At 38.5% G+C, this 24,129-nt stretch overlaps 1 long non-coding RNA gene across 2 annotated transcripts in view; it reads right to left on the bottom strand.

Moving 5' to 3' along the window:
- LOC136790549 (uncharacterized) overlaps positions 1 to 24,129 on the bottom strand; it is a 73,600-nt gene that overhangs the window by 6,281 nt on the left and 43,190 nt on the right. The window lies entirely within an intron of this gene.

The raw sequence follows: 24,129 nt of genomic DNA, 5'->3' as shown, positions 1-24,129 counted from the left end.
GTAGGGGACAGGGATGAAGCAATTTTATCAGAATTTATTATAAATCACTGGATATTTCAATCCAGTGATCCAACTTGTCAATATACCTCATGTGACTGAAAACTTCAGACATGGCTGGGTACTCCATGGATATCACAAGGAAGAAAAATTCATCTCACCTAAGTAAGATCTAGTCTAATCTAACTAATAGTCTGTGATTTTACTATGTGCAAGGGAGAGAGAGGAGAATTGGAAGGAGATCATTCTTCACACTGTATTTGCAATGCTTGAAAAGAGGCTGAATAATCTTGGGGAAACACTTTCCTCTCCCCGTTGATAACTGGAGCATATGTGGCTAGCTCAGAGTAAGTGCTTATCTTCCATACAGCTAGTATTGGGTAAAGTTGAATGTTGGCCTTCCAAAGAACTATCATTCAGGTACATCTACAATTAAATGTTATGTCTAAATTAGGGTCTAAGAATAAGTCTTACCTGACTTTTTGTAGTGGGGAAGTCTCTCTTTAAACTAGTCACGGGAGGCTCTCTTTAAACACCTTCAGCTATTCCTTTTTAGCCGTGTCAGTTTTTCTCTACCGGCTATAAAAGCTAGTATGGATGATTAGCTCAGACAGTGATGTCTAAGTTCCAGTTAGCCATATTTTACTGCCTACATCCAGCTGTGAATATATTATAGGACTTTATCTACACCAATAAGCTGACACACACCAAATTTACCAAGACTTATACTGTGCAAATGTGTACACAATGTTGTAGTGATTTTGAGAGATCCACTCCAGGTCTATCCTAATATCAAACTGAACTGTTGTTTAAGGTTTTTCTGTCACCTTCTACTGACTTTCCCACAAAAAAACACAGTCCCTTCATTAGCTATTAAGTTACTTTTTAAAAAAAATTTGAATATTGGTGATTTATACTGCAGTGTCAGGGATCTGGGGATCAAATTTTGCAAGTGTGTGCAGAGAAAAAGAGGAGAACAGATCAGGCATAAGCCAAGAAACTTTTATTGCAGCGTATGTCAGCCTGAAAACAGATTATCTACTTATTAAATATAGTTGGGTTTTAATTCTTCTTTTAAAAAATATGTTAGAACATTAAACAGCACAAAAGTGTGCCAGCTCTCTTTTATTGATTGTTTTTTTCTCAGAGAATAACTGGGGATTTAAAATATTTTCTTTGCATAAATAAGGAAGAGAGAGAATGCAAATGTCTTGGGTGACAACATCTTCTATTTCAGAAATGAATTGGTTCCAGGTAATGTGCAATGGCTCAAAAGAAAACCCATTGGTCTCTGGCTACCTCCCAACAGCAAATTGGTTTCTTTTTGTGCTGCTTAAGTTAAATGTGTCCAAGTGTGGAATAACTGCAATGAAAAAGAAATGCATATGAACAAAATGCAAAAATGCATCTCATATATATGCATAAAATACTTTCAGTGCAAGCTACAGGATCAGTAGGTGATACTTTTAGTTCAATTTGAAAATGTGCAGTTTATTAATGTGCTCGTTTTACAGATTTCAGCTAGGAAAACTCAATGAAGTCAATGAGCTCTTTCCTTGGGTAGGAGCAAAGAACCATATAACCAGTGAGTGTTGGGCACTGAAGCTGCTGAAACACATCTGAAAAAAATCTTGGGTAAACAACTTTGAAAATTTTGCCCGGATCCCTGTATTTACAGAGCCTGGCAGTCAGGTAGCTGAGGGATGATATGCAACTACTCAATTGCTTTTGTGTAGTACACGATCATCCCATATAAATACATATATAGATATGTACACAGTGCTGTAGTGTCCTAGAAAAGTTTCTTCGGAGTTTCTGAGAGGAGAAAAAGATGTCTACTAGGTTTTCTGTAAGATGGACAGACTCTTATTAATACCAATCAAAGCTTTATGTGGCTTCTTGTGAAATGCAAAATGCAATTCCTTCAGGATGAGTTTTAAAGGACTTTTTTAATAAATAAAAATATTTATATACATTTTTATTACTTTATTATTTAGTTTCCTAAAGTCTGCAGTCAGGATTTTGCTTATATATTAGATGCAGACCAAAATAGTCTAGAGAGAGACTGTCTTTATCATACAGAACTTAGTCTGAAGAGGCAAAACAAACCAAAAGATATGACAACTTACGCAGGATCATTTACCAGGTGTAGTGAAAAAGGGTGTGTGGACACCCTGGGTGAGCTCCCTCTATTGTTAAAGAAGATTTTTGGCAAGCTCAGGGAGCAGTATACTTCTCTGTAAGATAAGAGTCTAAGAAGCAGTGATCTTCAAGTGAAGCTCATAGTAGCCAGTTTCAAAATAAATATTAAAAAAAAAAAAAAAAGGCACTTTGTGCAGAAGGTATTCTGGCTCCTCACTCTTCTCCATCATCCAGCAGCACTTTTGGAAGTTGGAAGGTATCACACCTTGCCAGTATGCCCTTGACATTTGCTTGTAACTATATACTTAATAAACACTGGAGGCAATGTTCTGATATCGTTTGAGGCCTTACCTCATAATCACAGAATCACAGAATTGAAGGGGTTGGAAGGGACCTTGAAAGATCATTGGGTACAACCCCCCTGGCAAAGCAGGTTCCCTAGAGCAGGCTGCCCAGGTAGGCGTCCAGACGGGCCTTGAATATCTCCAGAGAAGGAGTCTCCACAACCTCCCTGGGCAGCCTGTTCCAGTGCTCCGTCACCCTCACTGTGTTCTTTTGCATGTTGGTGCGGAACTTCCTGTGCTCTATCTTGTGGCCATAATGGTGCTCTTTCACGTGGAGAAGAATTGGATACTAAGTCAGACATTGTAAAAAAAGCCTAAGACATATTCTGGAATTGCAGACAGTACATAGACAAATGTATTTAGTGTTTTATAAAATCCCTGACAAGCTAAGCATCAGGGTCTTTTCCTCCACACTTTTTCCTTTTTGCAAAGGCAGTTATATTTCACTGAAGATTGCAAGCTTTTGCTTAAGCACTAGTCAAAGGTATTTAACACAGCCCATTTTCTTTGAGGAATACTGACAGCAACTCTCTACTGAGATCAGATCAAGTCAACAATAGGGAAATGACTGCGGATAAAAGTTAATGTTCCTCAGTCGTGTCTCAATAGAATGGGCTGACAATGCAGAAGATTAACAGCCTGAAGCCAGTAAATGTTGCTTTACAACATTGTACAGTCTTGAAAGCATGGTCAGCTGAAGATCTCAGATCTTGACTCTTACCTTACATGTATTACTAATTTGCCAAGAACTCTAAGAACAAATGTGACTTGTGATTTGGACCCCTCCATCTCTAAAAGTGGGGTGATGATCATGCTGGAGTCTGTTATTTAAGAAATATGGATGGGAAGTGGGTAAGCCGTGTAACTAATTCCATTCTGTCTCTATGTTTTACCTGTATCTTGGTGATTTTAGCTGCAGTTGCTTCAGCTGTTTTCAACCTAGAAATCCACTATTTCACTACTGAAGGTTTTTGGTCCCATACCAGGCAAGGCAAAATGTTCCCACTCTTCAGCGTCTCCAAATCATAGTGGCTGGCATTAGCTTCAGCTACTGATGAGCAGTGAGGCTATGAGCTATCACAGATGAAAGGCTGGGTGAAGTGTGCAGCAAGCTCTGTAAGAAAGTGGTGGTGGGCCAGCTCTTTGCTGCACTCACCAGAGATCATGAATCAAAGTCCTGAAATGTGTTACTCTCCACAGCCAAAGAAATGCCAGGAGATAGGGTAGTTAATGTTGGAAATGTCCTCAAATTGCTGGCATAATTTAGAGACTGTGGAGATAAATTCCCACAGAATATAATTGAAGTTTTATGCAAGCATCTCCCCAGTTGTTGTATCTGTCTGCCATTAAAACAATTGAATCTACTGTAATTTCTTTAAGAACACAATGAATTAGTTTGGAGACTATTGGAGTTTTTTGGGACACAGACTTCACCTTCTTTTACAACTAAGAGGAAATATTTTTATGTCATATTATGCTCTATTAAGTCTCTCTGAAATTTTCTAGAATTTGCATCAGTGGAAAAAACAAAAACAACAACACACAGCCAAGCATACAGGAGCAAAGCAAGTCATATACATATATTTATATATATATATAGACAATCTTTCAGCTTCTTGACAAGTTTAAGCTCCCTTTTTGGGCTTACTCAGCATTCTTTTAGAGCACTGGTCTTTCTTCCACTGGCTTACTCCAGCCTAAGAACAGACCTTCAAGGCATGTCCGCACCATGCAGTGCTGAGAGCTCCCTGCAGATGCACTGACTGCAGAATAAGAAGCCAGTCAACTCTCCCACTAAACCTCTTGCTTCAGAGACAGAGACTTTTGTGCTGGACTGCAACCTATATACGCAACAATTAATTTGGAGTTCATTGAGGTATCCAGAGAAAGATGCCAGATTTTATGGTCTCAATTTGGTGAGAAGAATTTAGCTTCCTGAATGCAATAATTAGAGATGCTCTTGGGTATCAAGCACAGGATATATAGGAGCCCTGAGGCCTTCTATATTCACAGGATAGCCCATAGTGCCTAAAATGGCAGTAGACATCTATATTTGAGGAGCTGAAACCTGTTTATCGTGTTCTCTCTGAACAGTGATATTTAAAGTTAGATGGAAATATAGACGCCTAATGTCGTTTCAATCATTAAGTACATTGGATACCCTAGGGTGTCTCAGGTGACATTATACTACTGTGTTTAGAAACTGAATCCCACTCTAACAATGCAGAGCTAGTTGATGAGGTAATTATATTCTTATATAATCACTTCCCATCTCTCTGCCAACATTACAAGTACAGTCTGTCTGGCTTAGTCACAGAGTCACACATGTCCTTGTACAAAGACACACTCCTAGATCTCAGCATGATGCAACATATACTTAAGGGAGAATAAAAGACTGCAAGTGTTTGCAATAGTGAAATGCCATTGAGGTCTGGTCCAACAAAGCTTCACACTGACTCAGCTACTAAGCAAGCTTGTGTTAAGGATGTAGCAAGCCCGTTTATATTATAAGACTTGAAAGGATAATCTCGACTCCTAAACTGGCAAGTGACTTTGAATTAGACAAATCCATGATACAAGCAGAAGGAAAAAAAAATCTACTTATTTTCCTTCACATCATGGCATATATTGATAAACGTATGTTAGCATTTAACTATTCATTCTTTTGGAGAAAACTGGTTAACCCCTTAAGTGTTTTGCCCTGAAGGCAGACATTAAAAGTTAATTATAACCACATGGGACAAGCCCCTGGAGGACCGTGACAGCATTAAGCTGCTACCAACCAAGCATGCAGGATGCACAGCACTCTCAGAGAACACCATGTACAAAAATGATGCTGTCTCCTTGAATGAGTTTTCAGAAGTTAAAAACATGCTACTTTTTGCATGCACAGTAAAAAGGCAGATTGCAAATATTGTACTCAGAGCAAAAAAAAAAAGCTTCCAACTGAAGAAGAAATAGAGCAAATGAAAGCACTGAGCAACATGATTAAACAATGTGGCACAAGGAGAAAGAACCATCACAAGTAGTTTTGCTTAGTGGTACAAGGATATGTTAAAATCTCTTCTAAAGACCTTAGACTGTTACCCTATAATAAACCTTTCCAGCACCGTATATGGCTTATGTGACACTTTGATTTTACCACTATTAAAAGGGAGAGGAGATGACACTTGTCCTTGGAGAGGATCATTTAGGCCACATGAAAAAAATATATATATTGGTTAGTTTTAAGGGAGAGACACTGCCTATGTGCAAGTAAATTAAGTGTGCCTGGAAGGCATTGAGGCCATGAAACATGGAACGGCCTGCACCCATACAATTAAACTTCCACCCTCACAGTAAGATATCTGTTTTCAAGCTAACTATCAAGAGTGGTTCCTGTGCTATTTCCCAAGCTGTTTAATAGAGGTGCTATTGATGTGAACCCCAAAGCACATAAAGTAGGCATTCTAATATCATAGTGGTATAGAAAGATGAGTTCCACTGATGGGGAATTTCTCTGATCTTTAGTTATTTATTTATTGTTTAGTTTAAGTCACAATGTCTGGTCAGGAGACATCCTCAAGACCTAATTCTGTTTCTATCTGGCATTGATCAACTAGATTTCTCTTGCAAGCACCCAAATGACGCAGAATGGGTGAGTCTAGCTCCTGTTAATATTTAGGAGAAACACACCCTCACCTAATTTAGCACTGAAAAAGTTAGACTTCATCTACATATCTAATTTGAAAGTTAATTGTCTTTAAAGAGAAGATTGGACCAGAGGACTCCCAAAGGTCACTTCCAGCCTTTTTTACTTAAATTACTCTGTGATTCTCATTGCTAAATAAATCAGGGCCACAGATAACTTTATGTCCTCTAGGCCAAGTGACATATGTAGTCTATGCTCACTTTGGATGGTACTTGGACTTGAATTTCCTCCTGGACTGCTGTGGTGGCACTGTGGTTGTAAGAGAAGTTCAGTAGTGCATGAATGTGTGTGTGTTTAAAATTCTTCTAAATTATGAGAAAATTCTATTGGAGCTACACAAGGGGTGAATTCTCAACACAAAACAGTTGTGCTATGTGTTTCACCATAAGAATAGGTCAAGGAAAGTGTATGAGTCCAAAAAACTTGTTCGGATATTGTTGGAGGGCAGTGTAAACAGAAAACAGCCATCCTAATCCTTAAAAAAAAAAAAAAAAAAAAAAGGTTTAGGGAATTCTAGCAAGGTCTAGCAAGCAGGCCAAAAACTTATCAGGGAAAATGTAGCTAAGTAATAGCTTGAACTAGAACTTGAGCTTGCTGGTTGGCTCTAAACCACGTTCTGATGCACCTAATTTAGACTAAACTAATTATTTGTACTCTAATCTAATCCCTAACTGTCTGGGAAGTCTACACTGTGCTAAACCAGGACAATGGTTTTAGCCACCTTGGCAAACTGTGACACCTATTTAAAGGGATTTGAGCTATTACATGCTTCCAGCTTGGTGTGAGCACTGAAATCACTACACCACATTCCACAATATAGCCTGTTGTGTTTCCATCCAAAAGTGCAAAATGCAAAATCATGCTTTTGGACAAAAATAATGACATGAAAAATGATGTCTAAAATGAAACCACATCAGCCATAATTGAAAGAAAGGAAAAATGAACTGTTAATGACATTTAGTTACTGGATTCTCAGGATCCAGTAACTTAATAAACTGTGAACAAAATACGGATGTGATACCCAGATACTATGAGAGAAAATTTGCTGAGAAATATTAGTGACTTTATAAAGGCAGATGGGAACCGGTGTTAAGTCTTTATAAAATTTGGTTGCTCAACTTACAATGAATATTATTTAAATATTATTTAAATGAAAATTTATCAATGGAAGGTAACTCCCAAGGACAGGGGGAATGAGGAGAGTATAATGTAAAACAGAGAGTGGAAAAGGCTTGGGAAAGGGATAAAGGTAGGATGATGCCTAAGATGAAAATGGGTTGACCCAGTAGTCCTAGATTCCATTTTTCCTGCATGATGAGGAGAGGTCCCAGAATTTCTTATTATATGGTTGGTACTTCATCATGTTATGTAATAAGAAGATTCAAGTGCTCAACATGCCTGGTCACACCATAAGCAAATTGCACGGTGCAAGGTCTGAAGGTTGAATGTGTCCCTAAGTGCCTAAGTGTCCATGTCATGCATTGTAGGATGCCCCGCCCCTCTTTTAGTGCTCACCATTGAGTTGCACAATTTCAAGCACAAGGTCCAGTGCTAGCTGTCTAGAGTATTGGGAACAGTAAATTTTCAGGGCAAGAATTTAAGAATATTTTAAGAACTTTTTTTTAAACTATCTAATGGTAACTATCTGAGATACACCTATAGCCCTGGTGCTTGTACTCTTGTAAACCTAATCTTCTGAGGTTAACGTATTTAACTCCATGCTACTTCCCCAAGGTAAGGAAAGCTACAATTTCCATTTTCCTGTGCTACTGAGTGAGGTATGAATTCATTCATTCTCAGAACCATGAAGGTACTCAGGATCCTTAAAGTGGGACAGAGACAGTACTGACGGGTGAGATTCTCCTTACCTAGATTATTTATCCGTCTAACAATTTGGCTTCTCTCTACACTAACTCCTTAAGACTCCATCTCTATCCCACACTGAACAGAAGACTTTTTAAAAATAAATCCACTTTTTTCAGCACTTGGTTCCACATTTTAAATCCCTAAGAAAGCACACAATTTTCTGCTGTTTGTTCTGCACATGCATCTCTCTCTCCCTTTTTTTTCCTCCCATTTAATTTAGTTTATTTTTCTTTAACACACACATTCTTTGCCTTTGCTTCTTTTAACTTCTTGCTTTACAAGCAATAGAATGTGAATTCAACCACCACATGGGGAAATAAAATGCTCTGATGCTCCTGAAGGGGCTACTTGCACTTTGAATTCAGTTAGGTAAGAGAAGTAAAGTAATTTGTTTGTTACGCTGTGCCACTAGCAAGGGAACATGATGCAAGGGAATAAGAGGCGAGGGAGGTGGATAGAGTCTTGACTCCCTACCTCCCTTAATTTCTGGCCAGAGTAGAATATTAGATAGGGGAAAAACAAGGGAAGCATTATGGGATTGTGAAAAGACTATGAACTTGTGGATCTGGCTGTAGCTCCAGAACAATAACAAGATTTAAAAAAAAAAAAAAAAAGTGGAATGTGAACTTTGAAGGCCTGAATCAACACAGACTCTACCTTCTCTGCTCTTTGTATCATTGTATGGGGAAGATGCTCTCAGAGGAGTATTGCTAAGGCTAATGCTACGGCTATGCAGCATACCCATATACCTACTACACACTGTGCCCATTTTCCTCACTTTACCCAAAAATATTACTTCTATACAAGCATGGGCCAGGTAGTACCAGACCAACCCTACTGTTCACGGACCCTATTTTGACTCTCACCTGCTACAGGTAATATAGTATCAACCAAACCCACATTAAAGGCTGTGCTGTTACCCACACTGATACATCCAGGGTCATAGGGACTTTGCAGTCACATAAACATCATCTATTATACATCTGAAAAACTGCCAAAGCCCAGTGTCAGAAGTCCCAGCAACATGCAAACCTGTGAAGTGGTGAACATGTCAGCTACATGACAGCTTCATGCCCAAGGCTATCTAGGCTGGACGTAGCAGGAGGAAATGACTGCAGGAAAGACCCCTGCAATGTCTGGGGAATTGGCTAAATGGACCTAATAGGTCTTTTCCATCTCTGGTGTCAGTGGGCTACGTTGTGCCCTCAGGCTGAGTCCTGAGTAAGAGGTGGCATGTAGTTCTGCTTCCCTGGGAGCAGTCCAAGGAAGGGACTGTGATGGAAAGAGTTATGATCCCTTCCCTGCTTTCCTTTAGCTACAGGATTGTAATATGGAGTATGGATGCAGTAACTCATAGTCATCTGGAAGACGGATATTTTACTGCTCTGGCAGCGCTCCACCAGCTTTACCAATTTCTCTACTCCTTCTTGCTGTCTTCAACAACGTGTGAGAGGACAAGTCCATTGGATGATGTTCATACTCAGCACTAGACCTAAATCCCATCTGCTTAAGCATCTTCTCTGCTTGGAGCCAGTAGGGTGCAGGCTGACTTGTCCAGCACACGAAGTTGTGTAGTAGAGTTCAGTACCACTTGGCAGTTGGGCAGAATCCTAGGGAGCCAGGGAAGGTCCCTTCTCATCTTTGCATGGGAGACTGTGACAGGGACTTCCTTACCCATAGAGGAGTGTATATGATCTTCAAAGCAATTTCACACTCAGTCTCAGAAACCAAACACATCTGCCGACTCATGGTCCCCACAGGCTCAGGGTTGGGAAACCCTTTGTTTCTTGTCAAAGATGGAATTACAATCTCACACTGTGTTTGTGGGCAAATTCTTTCGTTCTCCCCCAACAACCATTCGCACCTTTCAAGAAGTAAAGTGCTGTTTCAAGTGGCATGGCTGAATTCAGCCTGTATGAACAGTGAAGAACCTGCAATCCATAGAGAAACATCTCTTTGCAGGAAGAACATCAATTGTAGAGGGTCAGGGATTTTATGAGCTGGAGGAAATGAGCTATAATACTACTGAATCACAATCTATTGCCTCTTTCTATCCATCACTGTGTATCATTACTTGAGACAAAAGAGATTAAGTAACTGTCTCTATATATTTCCTCGTAGGAACTAAGCTACATGAGGACTCTTTGTAAATATCTATATATACATAATACGTGTCTATTTTAAAGTAAATTCATAGTATTGTCTGTGAGCAGAATATTTAAAGCTATAATCACCAAGCATCTTGCAAATATGCAGAAGTAGCTGAGACACAGGTGCTGCAAGTTGACATTCTTTGAGAAGACTGGCTAAATTGATAAGAAGAGGGAGTCTAAATGTATATACAGGTAAAGAAAAAAATATCACAAAAGTCCATTCATCTGATGGGGCAGGTGATATTTCCATTCACTGTTGATTCTCTCCCTCCTTCGCCTTTACTGTCAGGATGTCTAAAAGCCTGAGGTGGTGAACAGGTTGTTCAGAGAGCACAAAGCATTTTAAAATCAAACACTCCCTCCAACAGACCCTTTCAATACCAATGATAATCTGTGGTTTTACAAATGAATACACTAAAGCAGAAGGTGCTATCTGGTTATTGGAAAATCACACAATAAATGAAATTCTGGATACATTTTTACATGCTGCTTTGAAAATAAATGTTCTTATGCCAGCTGATTAAAATTTGCAGTGCCTTGCAGAGCAGCACAATGAACAAATGGGTGCTGTTGTTTTTTGGAACTGGCAAAGGGTGTGCTATAGGATGCTGCAGTACACTTGTAGAAGGGGAACATGATCATCCTGATGTTGATGCCTGGTATTTGGCTTTTATTTCAGAAAAAGGTGAAAACTTATTCTACCATTGTGGAATATTTCTCACCCTGAATTTAACCCCGGCAATGTAAGTCAGAGTCACCACACTTAAGTGTTTAATCTTGCTGATGCCCTCTTACATACAGGGTTTATCCTTTTTATCCCCATACAGATTAAACAAAGTATAACAACCAATTATTTTCCTTTCTGCCTTGCATAGATCTTCTCTATAGTACTAATCTTTTATTTTTCCTCTCTCTCTTTTTCTCACTATTGAAACATTTTAAAAGAACTCATAATAGAATTCGATTACTTACATAAGATCTATTGTTCAATTTGTATGAAAGCACTGCATAAAATCATTAAGGTGGAATGAGAAAAATCAAGTAAAAGGGTGAAACTATATAAAAAAGCTTGACAAATAAGAGTTCATTAGAACACAGTCTAAATAAAATGTTATTCTCAGACAGCTTTTATGTTCTATATGTCTGCCATGGGATTCATAGGAACTGGGATTCACATCACTTCAACCTAACTGCTTAAATTTGCTGCTTGAATTAGCCATGATCAGTCTCCTTCACATTATTAGAAACTAAAAGGTATCTCCAGAAGATTTCTCTGCCTCTGATATCTACCTCAAGAAAGAAAAAATTATCTCAGAAAGCTCTTATTTCTTTTTCTTAAGTATCTTAGAAGCATCTTGGTTTGTACACATCTGAAGTCCACATGGATGTGGTCATCTTGCCCCATGTCAATGTAGTCAATGAATCTCACACTTAAATAATTACATTAGAAGCACAGAAGACAGCTCTGATGTGAAAGCTGATGCTAGCTTAACTAAATATCTGGGTAAAATAAAATATTAAATATTAAACATATTTAACATATTTACATATTATAAATATATACACAATTATAAATATATAAACAATATAAACATATTTAAATATAATTAGTTTCATGGTATCTTTCATAGTACTTTTGAAAATAGTAGATGTGGGAGAGACCAATTGAACTTTTTCCTGAGAAAATTTCACTCACTGAAAAAGGTATCTCAATCTATTTTCTGGTTTAGACTGAATGTAGTGCATGATTTCACAGTTGAAGTATGGGAAACATATATGAAAACATCCACAAATGTAAAGCAAAACAAACCAAACAAAAAATGAAAAGCCCACAATATTTCAAAAACTAATTAGTGTTTTATATTTTCTTCTCATTTAATTTTTGAAGTTAACTTATTATAGAATAATAATAAGTAAAAGTTGCATACAGTCAGAAGTTCCATTGGAAAACATTACATTTTGTTAACCGAGTGTTTTTTTTTTTTTTTCCTTCTAATTTGAACACTAAACTCAGGAATCAATTATTCATTAATATTTACTTATGAATAGACCTGGCTGATGTATGTTTTTCTGCTTTGGAAATTGACTTCTTTTAAAAATGAAACTTTTCTTCAAAGATTGGCAATGTTAAGGACATTTTCTATAATCCAAGAAAACCTTTTCACAGTCTGAAGCATTTTTTGTCATGGACTGTATTTACACTAAACCTTGGTTCTGGCAGTAGGTTTTTATAAGTGTTGATTATTTTCAAAAGATATGACATAAGAAATATGGCAGAAATTTTCAACAAAAGCAGAACATGCGTCTTTTTACTCTCTAGAAGCAATAAAAAACCTCAACATTTCTAAAATGGCATGCAAGGTAAATTCATGAATTTCTAACATCTTACACAGATTACTTCCTTTCCATATTATGTTCAGCCTTTCTTTCTCCTAGCTAGGCACCTCAAATTACAGTTAGTACCAGGAGAACCCCGACAGAGGTCATTTTATTCCATGTTACATATCTAAAAGCTAATCTGCACAAGTCTTCTAAGCACTCTCCATAGACAATAACAACAGACAAGCATTTCCAGAGACAAATTATTTTCACCACTTCTGGTTGCTTTACAATGGGAATCACCATTTTCATGAAGTGACATTCATTTGGTGTCTGAAGAACCGACAGATGTCCAGGTTAGTGTTTAATCTAACATTTAGTTTTAGATGGCTTAACAGAAGTGAAATGGATACCACTTCAGACACGTAATAACATTGCTAGTGACCATAAACCAGGCACCAACTGCAGCACTGAGCTCATCCACCACAGACTGGAAGAGCTGAGCCCTGTTGGACTTTGATTTAATCCAAAAGGCAAGATGAATTAATGCCAGAAAAACATTAAAAGGCTAATTGAAATAAACTGATGGGCTACCCAGAGCCTTTTGACCTGGCTTTACCATTATTACCTTCCCATATCCAGAAATTCAGGAGAAGGATGTCTGATCATAATATGGTTTATCTGTGGTTTGTAAAACAAAATTAATGGGCTTGATCAGCTTGATCTGACTAGCAGCTATTTCCAGCCTGCTGTAGGTTCTTGAATCCTTTCATTTGTACTGGGTATAAGCTGTCAAACTATGGCAAATTTCAAGACAATCAGAAAAGTATTCAAAGACATCTATGGTGGTATAGGTCCTTGTTGGAGTTGCCTCTATCCCTTTGTTTCCTATAAATAATCCCTTTGTATAAATCCCTTTGTTTCCTACTATATGCCGGGATACATTCAGCAGGCTATGTTATTAGCTCATCTAAGTCAGCATGCTACCAATATTAATTTACCACAGCTGAAACCATGCCCTCTGACATTGTCTAATGGATGCTTGCAAAAATTGCTGTATTGCAGCCCTGAGCCCCAGGAAGAGTGTTCTTCCCAGCGTTCATGTGAGTGGAAGTGACAATAGCAAGAGTCTGTCCCCTCCATTCATCTGCCAGAACTGTGAATGAACTTATTAAATACAAATTATGAATACAAACTATGACTTGTTTCATGGAGAATAAAACAGATTTTCAAATCCAGCTTCAGATGGATGCATCTTTTGGACAAAATCAAACACAGATAATGAAAGATTCCCTCAACTCCCCCCAACTGAGATAAATGCTGAATATAAGAAAAACATTCAGGGGACTTTTTAATAATGTATTCATTTTAGAAAAGCAAAAAGATGATTCAGTATTTTAAAAATATAAACATATTATAATGACAATATTTAATTGAAAACATTTTATTTTCTGTGAAAACATAGAAAACTAAGATAAAAAAAAGAAAAGCTAAAACCAAAATCAACTAAACAAAATAGACGGGTTAAATCATAAGTTTTAAATCTAAGAGAAAATGTCTTTTTCACTTCAGCCCAGCTAACACTTTTCCTCAGGCTTGTTATTCCTCAGCAGCAAACTGAAAAACATTCCTTCATCCAACCCTCGCTGCTACTAGAGATATTGAGTTATGGCCAAAGAAGCATCAAAAGAGACTGTTTTCAGTGCTGAGCAGTTGAGCTGGAACTTGGCAGAGATGACAGACAATTCTTGCTGTTCTAATCAGGAAGAAATGTGCTCCATCCGTATGCCAAGAATACACAAGTAGCTGAATACTCCATTATTTTTATTTACTTATTTTCCAGGTAGTTCAGGTATCTCTAAGTACCATTAATAATGAGGAGGAAAAAGACATTACATTATTTGTATTGCCACTAGCTAGAAAATGATGGATTCCCACAGCATGGCTGGAGGGGGTTTATGGGATTTGCTTTTATTTTTTTAATCTTTCTTTCCTTCATTAATATTTAAGTCTAAACTTAGGGAAGTGAAAATGAATACATAACAAACAACAACCCAAGTTACCGTTTTCAGTTCTAGTTTGAAATTCACAGCACTGGTAGCTGGCAAAACTATCAAATGGTGAATATCTATTCCATGGGACATGTTTTTACTGCACCTTATCCATAACCTTGTAGCATTTTTTAGTCTAATGCTGGACTGTCTCATTCCCTAATTACTATACATTGGCACAGCTTTTAATATACTGTTAATATAGTACTGACAAATTATGCAAATGGATAACCTGGATCAATGTTCAGTAATTTATTTTGCAGAACCTCATAACTAAGCAGTGCTTCTCTCTTAGAGAAAAAAAAAATAAATCTTGTTGATGTACAGTTGGCTTTGGTTGTTTTGTTGCATGCATCTTACACAGTTTACCACAAAATTATCTTATCTTACCAGGTTGGTGTATACTAACTTCAGGGAAACAAACAAACAAAACCAACAACAACAAACAACCAAATAAAACAAAAAATTTTTTATATGTTTTAAAACAAACAAAAACAACAAAACAAAACAAAACAAAATGTCTTCAACGATGGAATGCTTAATTGAAAAGTTTTAAGGAGAAGTGGATAGAGGCTAATTTAGCATGGAAAATACATTGAAAAAAAACCACACCAAACTGTTCTAGGGGACCAAAAGAAAATCTGTTTTGATTTGATTGTTATGAGCTTTCTGGGTGAACAAAATATATCCTTCAAAGCAGTCCAGGTAAGTTCCTGCAGGAATGTTAATACAAGAAGGCAGGAATAAAATAAAATAAAATAAAAAATAAATAAAATAAAATAAAATAAATAAAATAAAATAAAATAAAATAAAATAAAATAAAATAAAATAAAATAAAATAAAATAAAATAAAATAAAATAAAATAAAAATAAGAAGACAGAAGTCTTTCTAACATCAACATAATTTGACCTGAAAGAAGAAAGGCCAGCTGTCAGCTATGAATAGCAACACAGCTCTACAGGTTTCTACCCAGTGTTCTGACATGTCCTACTCAACTCTTCTTCTCAGTGATTAGTCTTTTGCTTTCAGAAAAGTCTACAGTGCTACTCCATGGACTCAGTGTTGCTCCAAGACTGAAAAATAAAGAATCTGAAATCCATTTTATTTGTATATGCACCTGTCCTTAGGGTTTGATTTGGATTAACTTTTTCAGTCAACCAATTTCCATATTCTTACCATTAATTTATAATAGTAATATTTTCCTTAAAGACAGCTCCTGAAATTGAGCAATTGCTTAAGAAAATCAGTTTCTTTCAAATAATCAAAACCCAAACAAACTAATAAACAAATCAAATGTTCTTTTCAGAAAGAATGAGAATACTAGAAGCTACTAGTTTAAAAATAATCTATCTATGGAGAATGATTTAAACAGTTAATAATTTACATCTGGTAGAAGTGGGAAGTCAGAAAAGAAGACAGATTAAAAACTTATGATGCATTTGCATAAAATTAGAGTCTAATTAGAGTATATTATATATATTAAGATGGCAACGTTCCGATGCTTGTTAGTAATAAATAAATAAATAAATAAAAAGACCTTTAAGAGGTAAAAAGCTTTCTCTTCAGACAAAAAATATTTTTATAATGCAAAGAAATATTACTCAAATGTGCATAAAGCCACCATGTTGATGAAGGAGAATAAAAAGTTTTCCTCTTGCCCCTCTCAGAGTACCCACTGCATTCTTGCATGCAAATATGGAAAACACCTGCAGCCTCCTCATGGTTTCTTTTATGCAATCAAGCTAGAGAGTGTTTTCATTTACAGTTTGTCCATGCAACATATTACCAATGACTTTTAAAGAGTGAGTCAGGATCTAAACGTCACGAATGTCTCCAGCGTATTTGCTGTCTTCACTGGGCTCTGCAGTGTATCTTAAGCCCACTGAAGATGAGTCAGGGGAACAGAGTGAGGCTGTCAGGAGCCCCTGCTCAGGCTAGCTGAAAGGGGCAAAGAGAAATATTTTTTTTCAAGTGTAAAGTGCTTTATCCAAAACCTGTTTACAAATGAAAATACTAATAATGGTAGTCCTTAGGGAAGCTGCCCCCTGGTGCTCCAGTTTTGAAAAATATCAGATTATTTCACTATATGGGTAGGGCAGGACTTCTGTTTTTGAAAGCTGATGTTATTTGAGGATGAGATGCCATTTGTGGGCATTTTTGGGATTCCCTTTCTATTCCAGGCATTCAGAAAGAAAAGCTGCAATCCAAAACCAAGCTACAAAACTCATAACAGGGTTGTTTTTCTCTCTTAACATATTCATAACAGTTTTCACCATCATCTCCAGCTGCTCTTCCTGCCATGACACGTGATGAGAAAAAGGCTTGGAACAGCACAGATCCATGGAGTGCAGGCAATGTAGGATGTCGAAGCAGAGATGAGGGTAATTTCTCATCTGCCCTGAGGGTCCAGGGTCCCACAGGAGTTATTTGTGTTAGCTTTGCTCTTTTTTGTGTGATACCACTTGGAGAATTGATATGGCAGCCTGGTGAAGGCTGTTATTATTACACCAGTGATACCCAGATCTGTATCATCACGTCTTACGATGGAAATTCCTCGCTGAGCAATGATGCCATCTGGATAGAGCAGCAAGCTGAGACTTGGCTCATGACAGGCAACTGAAAATACAGGAAAGACCTAGACCTATTGGCTTGCCTGTGCTGTTGTACCACACTGGAAACTTTCTGGAAGATGAGATAATTTGAACAATCTTCCCACTTTCCAGGGTTAGAATGAAGCAGCAGCAATCCCCTCCAGCCCCATTTTGGTACTGAAACCCTAAAGAAAATGAAAAGTGTAAAGCTGCTTACTCAGTCTGTAAAATTACGGCTCATCTTGAACAATACATTCATTGAAGTCCCAGAGGGAGGAAACAGATGAGGAAACCTAGGAATGATCCACATGAAGCAACTTTCTCCACATCAAGGAGAAATCCAGGGATGGGGCTTTGTTTCATTAAGGCCAAACTTGTGTGGTTCAGTAAATTTCCACTGAATGTAATGGGAGAAGAATGAGTGCAGAAATTACTCATGATTCAGCACTGCATCCATGGGGTTGAGAAAGGATAGCTGCTTTGAATATGCAGATAGCAATTATTACCCTGCTGTCTCACCATCTCCTGGGGCAGCTGAAAAGGAAGTGACAATTGTGATATTCCACAGTTCACGTTGCTTTCCCACCTTCACCTTCCAGAGCCTCCTGCAGCCCTCCTGCAGGTCTTTCTGCCTTCTCAAATTGTTATGGTAGCTTGTTTGTATAACATTATATATGAATAATTATGTGTTTCTGAGTTTTTCTCTCCCCCCCCCCCCCCCCCCCCCCCCCTCTTTTTTTGTCCTCTTTTCCTCCTGTGTTTCTCCTTGGAGCTGCACCAGTAAAACTGGTGGCAAATCAACCTTTCAGAGTGTATCTGGCACACACAGGTTCTCATTGACTTCAGATGAAGCAATCCAGAAAAGTAGGTATGCCCTGGGATACAGCAAGAATGTATGAGAAAAGAGCGAGCTGTCAGAGAACTGACTCACAGGACAAGATACATGTCATTAGGACTTTCCAGTGTGTGAGATCACTGAACCCACGGTTACCCTCATGATTATGTACAGCAAAGCTTTTCTCCCAAAATGTGCTCTACTTTGTTCTGCCTGGCTACTCGACAGCTGGTTGAACTGTCTTAAAACTTGGGAGCTTTGCAATTTCTCCCCAATCCTTTTCCCCTTCCCTCAGTTCCACTCTTCCTGCTCTTGCTCTCTTTATCTCTCTACCCTGAAAACACTAACAATGATAACTAAAGTTTTTAATTTTTCCTAGACCTGAACAACCTCTTGTGTGCAGGATATTTTCTGCTTTAGGGCACAATCTGTTGCAGCACAGTTATAACTGTTGCTAAGGCACCTATTGTCATTATATATGCCTCAGCAACAAGGCATTCTGTCGTGTTTCTCATCTGTGAACCTGGTGATTTATTGATAATACTAATCTTGTTTGAAAGTTATAGAGCTTGTAAGTCAAATGTGTTTAAAGGGAGAGATTCCTGCTCCTCAACTTTTGATTGTTTGCATGTCAGAATAATCAAGTTTTTCAGAAACACCTAGAGGAGCTCAAGGTGTTCCACAAGAATGAATGAAGCCTTGCAACTGCACCATTTTTTTTTATTTTTTACATACTCATTAAAGGTAACAGGGAAACTGAGAAGCAGAAATGACAGTACATAACTTAACCTACCTCACATCAAGTAACCATAGAACTGAGCCTCAAGGGGATGTTGGGCAAGTTTTATAATAACTTTTCTACAATATATAGTAATTGATTTGTATGCCTATATCCTCTGTTGAAAACACAATTTTCTATTAAAAACAATTTGGATGGATACTTTTTTATTACCTTTCCTATATGATACTCTTCTACGGTAAAAGATGGTCCTTGCCCTGAAGTGCTTTCTGTCTGATCAGCTCAGCCAGACAAAATGAGTTTTACAATCTCTATTTTACAAATGGGGAAATGGGATACAGAAGCATCAAAGAGGCAGCTGTTGCAAGATCCCAGCAGATGGGGGATTCTCAAATATCATAAAGGAAAGAGCAAATCCTGACCACTTCTGGAAATACAGCTGCTAGACAGACAAATAGATATAAAAGCTTTCCATTCCTTCCTCTCCTTCTTTTCTCTTTCTATTCCTTCAGTAATAACTGAAGGATATGTATTTCAGTGCTGTTGTCGTATTCCGTTAAGTGAGGTGCAGAGAATGGCCACCTCCTCCCAGCCACTCCAGCCCAGCACCACTGAGGCCCAAGGACCTGGGATCTCTGCCCAGGCTGGGGGACATGGCTGCCACCTTCTTCTTTGCAGGTTCAGCTGGTAGCAAAGCTGAGCGCATGTCCCAGATACACACAGGCATACACAGAGACAGGACATGGTCAGTCACACAGGCTGCCCTGGCCAAGGGCTGCCTTCAATGGCACTTCCACACATGACTTGCGCAAAACATAGACAAAAGACCCTTTTGTCTCTGGCTGGTAGAGACAAAAATTCAGCAGTGAAGGCAGAAAACAGCACTCTCTAGGTTCACAAGCAGAAACACATTCACACAGCCCTTCACTCGCCTCCATCACGCTGATCCCCCCCCAGTAGCTGGTTTGGGAACACACATCACTCCCACCCTGTGCCTGGAGGTAGAAGGCCCTGCTTGCTCCAGTAGCTGAAGCCAGGACCCCACTGGCTCCAGCAGCTGGCACCGCAGTAACTACAGGCCTACACCCTTGGCCTGACTCCAGCAGCTGGCACCAACTTCACTCACACTGGTCCCCCAGCAGCTGACACTCTGGGCTTAAAGTCTGTAGGGCCCTTTCAGATCCAGAGAGATGTGGCCCCCCAGCTACTGACGCCAGGACACCACTGGCTCCAGCAGCTGGCACCACAGGCCAGGGCCTGCACTCCCAGCCTGACTCCAGTAGTCGGCCCACAGTTCACTCACACACACCCCCAGGCCTCACCAGTAGCTGGCACACAGTCCTTCAGCACACATACACACAGGAGAGAGAGTACAAATAAGCAGAGAGAGTTAAGATTTAATGAGGAAATATAAGAAGATAGGACAGAGTGTGGTGATCAGGTGCAGGGCTCAGACGGAGAAGTGCACTGACCAGCCCAGTTTTATTTGTGAGCAGCCCTTTTCTACCCATACCACCTGTTTTATTTCCTCCTTCTCCCCAATGGGATCTGCACTCTCCCTGTCTACATCTATCCCCCACCAACGCCACGTGCAAAGTTGAGGTTGATCTTCCTGGAAGTGGTGCCCATAGTTTGATAGCTCATCAACCAGTGTGACTGGGAGATTTGCTTCTTGTCATCGTCTCCATTTTTGCTTTGTCAGGTCTGTTTCTCAGCATTTTTCTTATTGTTCCGTCTTCTTTACTTCTTATCATTTTGATCCAGATATCTTGTTCTCAGACAACCTTGCTTGAACCTACTTTCCCACATTCTGTCTCTTTCCTTATCAATTAGTACAACTGACCTGGTTTGGTTCCCATCACTTCTTCCCTTTCTAATTACCCATTGCTGCACTGGAAAAGGTCCTTGACCTGTTACTGTGAAGGATCAGATGCTGTCCTTCCCATACCCTTACATATTCATCTTTCCTTCAACATGGAAAGATGCCACTTGGCACCATTTTTCAGATGGGGAGCTCTGGCACAGACAGCTTACAGGTTAGCTCCAAGAAAGGAGAATTAACGTCAAAATGCCTCTGATCTCTAATCTCTTGAAATGTTTTACCATTTATCTTTCCAGTCAATGGAGCCACATATTAAAAAAAAAAAAAAATAGGTTTTACTATCTACTCAAAATGCAACTGCTTTCACAAAAGATCCTTGAAGCAGACAGTAATGGCTTTCTTAGTGGTTTCCCTCCCTTTTTGACTTCCCTTTGGTGACAAAGGCCCAGATCTCAGCTAACTTCAGACTTTCAACTGAAGTGCCTAGTTAAGAGTTCAGATGGGCTCCCTTGGAGTCTGTAAGGAAAAAGTTTTTGACAATCTGAGATCTGAATCAACCCTTTTGGAGGTGCTGCTATCTCATCATGCAAAGAAAAGGAATTTTGCTAAATCAGGTAATTCAGAGATTTCTTGTTATAGGTAAGACAGTTATATCGATACTTGTCACCAAAAGTGCCAATCACATCCTCTACTTCCTTTATCTCTTGCCTCTGGCTAAATGCTTCCCTTGCATTTTGTGTGCTACTCTCCTGACCTCCTACCCTTCCCTTTGTGAATCACCTTTGGAAGCTAAATCTTAGAAAATTAACCCTAATGAAAACAAAAAACTCTTCCTCCCCCCCCTCCCCAATAAAATACAACAAAACAAAACAACAGGAAAAAAAAACAACTCCCCCCCCCGCCCCCAACAATAAACATTGTTTTCGTACTGAACATAGGATCAAATAAATGCCATTAATAGCAAAAAGGAAGCAGCAAAACTATGTGGCTGATGGCAAGAAGGCTGAGGGCAGATCTTCACCTTTAGCAGGGTTGGTCATTGGGTGGGTTCAGCTATGACATAAAAATCCTTTAGTTAATCAAGTTCACAAGGATAGCAAGGATGTATCTGAGACAAAGACACAACAATGTAAAATAGATTATGTCTAGTCCTAAGTGAGTTGAGTGAGTTGACCAGTGTCAGATATTATTCACCAGAGAAAGGATCAAAACTCAGGTCCAAATATGATGTCCTTACACCAAAAAAAAAAACAAAAAACAACAACAACAAAAACACTCTTTTACAATGGTATACATAAGTCTTATTCATGGGCCATCTACTTGGCACTTCTAGACCATTAAGACAATAGGAGCTAAGAAAAACAAAACAAAACAAAACGAGATTGAGTCACTGGCAAATCTCAGGACCAGTGCCAATCTCTCTTACACAGTTATCACCAAAACCACTCCTACTAGTTTCACTTCCATAGCTCTGTGTAGACCTGAGAAATGCTATACAGCTTCACCAATGTGACCTCATGTAAGTAAGAAAAGCAGACAAAGCACTGAATTAAGGAACTACTTTTATGCTTTAAGACTGTATATCTGTCAAACCAACTCTAAGACTGAAAAAAACTGAAGCTCCTCTCCAGCCTTCTGGCTTTTGTCTTCATCAAGTGATGGGAGTCAGCCAGGCGGCATGAATCAAACATTCACGACTGCAAAATTCTCTCCCATCTGTTCTAAAACCAGTGTGAGCATGAACAAGTGAGAGGTGAAACAATTTTCAACCTCCTCAGCAATCTCATAAATTATCTGCAGCTAAATAACCTAGAAAGCAAAGCAGAATCTCCCAGCCTTAGGTAACAATTACACTATGTGAACTTTGAGAAACCTCTTGCTAGCACTCAAAATTAGAAGCTTAATACACAAATGAATAGTGAAGATATGGTGACAGCAGTGTTTAGAAAATGCTTTTGCAACCCACCCAGGTGTTGTGCTGATTTGTTTCTGAATGGGGAAATGTAATCGATTTTGCTGAAATTAACCAAAAAAAAAAAAAAAAAAGGCATGTAGATTCTTACTGCCTGTCTCTGAAATAGTGAACAGCATGCATCAGTTTGCTTTTCAGTAAAAGGCGAGGAGATGCTCAGGTCATCCCATTGCTCCATTGCAGAACATGGCTGGGCTGAGCATCCCATGACTAAGAGAGACTCAGCTTTTTGTTGGATCAGTTTCTTCCATGGACAAGCCTTTGTGCCAGTGTGGACCTATAGATGACTGACTGCCAGAGTTGCAGTCAAATCATGCCTGAGCAACGGGTTGACCTCCACTGTTGCTGTTCACAGACCCAGCTGTTGTATTTGGTTCACAGCTCTCATGTTGATATAGAAAGACAACTATTACTATTCCAATTCTACACAGAGTTTATATACAACAGAGATATTGTCCAAAAGTTATCAGTGAAATTTTGGAAGAGAGCTGCAATCTTTTTGTGCAAACATGAGGCCATGCTACTATTTCTTTCCCTTTTCTCTAAGGGCTAATCTTTCTGTAGAGGCAGCTGAGGCAACACGCAGCCCAAATACAAACAGTTGAAAACAGTATTGATAAACTCAGCAGGCTTTGACTTTCCAGAAATGTAAACACAGACCGCCAAGAAATGATTTTGAAGAAAATCACATCTTCCTCTTTAAAAGTATCCCCGTCCCCTGTTTTTTTATTTTATTTTATTTTCTGTGCAGTTACATGATCTCCAAATAACTGGTTTTCCTCTGGTACCTAATAATACCATCTAAACTGATTGATTATTTATTTATTTATTTATTTAACTGTAAGTACAGGCCTCAAACAGGTATCTCAGCTATGTTCTCATGAGTACTTAACAACAGCATACTAATCTTCTCTGGCTCTTTGATTTAATGCCTCCCAAAATTGCACTGGTGTATGTTATTTATTTATTTTCTGCTATAACACATCTATGTTACAAGCATGTAACAACTTTTCTGCTTTATGTCATCCTAAGTTTCTTTCAGCATTCTCTTTTTCCTAAGCCTCTGCCTGCCAGCAAGCAGGCTTATTTCTGATTACTACACCTAGGTGAAGCGAAGGGAAACTTGGCCCTTGTTTCTTAAAAATACATCTCTTCTGGTAGCTATAGCAAATTGTTTGGGATTTTTTTTAAATGAATTATTCATTAGATTCAATTTAGCATGATTATTAATTCTAACCTCTGCAGTGCGTGAATAAACAATCTCATTGCTTAATATTAGTGCCTGACCATTCTACTCTATAACTAATGACCTGTCATAGATATCTGGTTCTAACAGTCATCAGGAATCTGAAAAGTACTTAATTACTATTAATTTAATAAAACAATGATTGAACTAATAGTGAAAAGCTGACAGTGCTTTTCCCCCAGTTAATAGGGAATAAATTAGTAATACATTTAGAGTGACATATCAGCAATCAAAATAGATTTCAACACAGGGGCAATTGTGAGTCTGCATTTCCCTGTGCCTAAATTTTACATTGTCATAAGTCATTTTGTGAAAAAATGCAACACTGCCACCCTCACTTTTGTACAGTTTGCTGGGAGA

Source organism: Anser cygnoides, chromosome 3 (assembly GCF_040182565.1).
Source record: "Anser cygnoides isolate HZ-2024a breed goose chromosome 3, Taihu_goose_T2T_genome, whole genome shotgun sequence".
NCBI lineage: Eukaryota > Metazoa > Chordata > Aves > Anseriformes > Anatidae > Anser > Anser cygnoides.
This window is presented reverse-complemented; position numbering and strand designations above follow the sequence as displayed.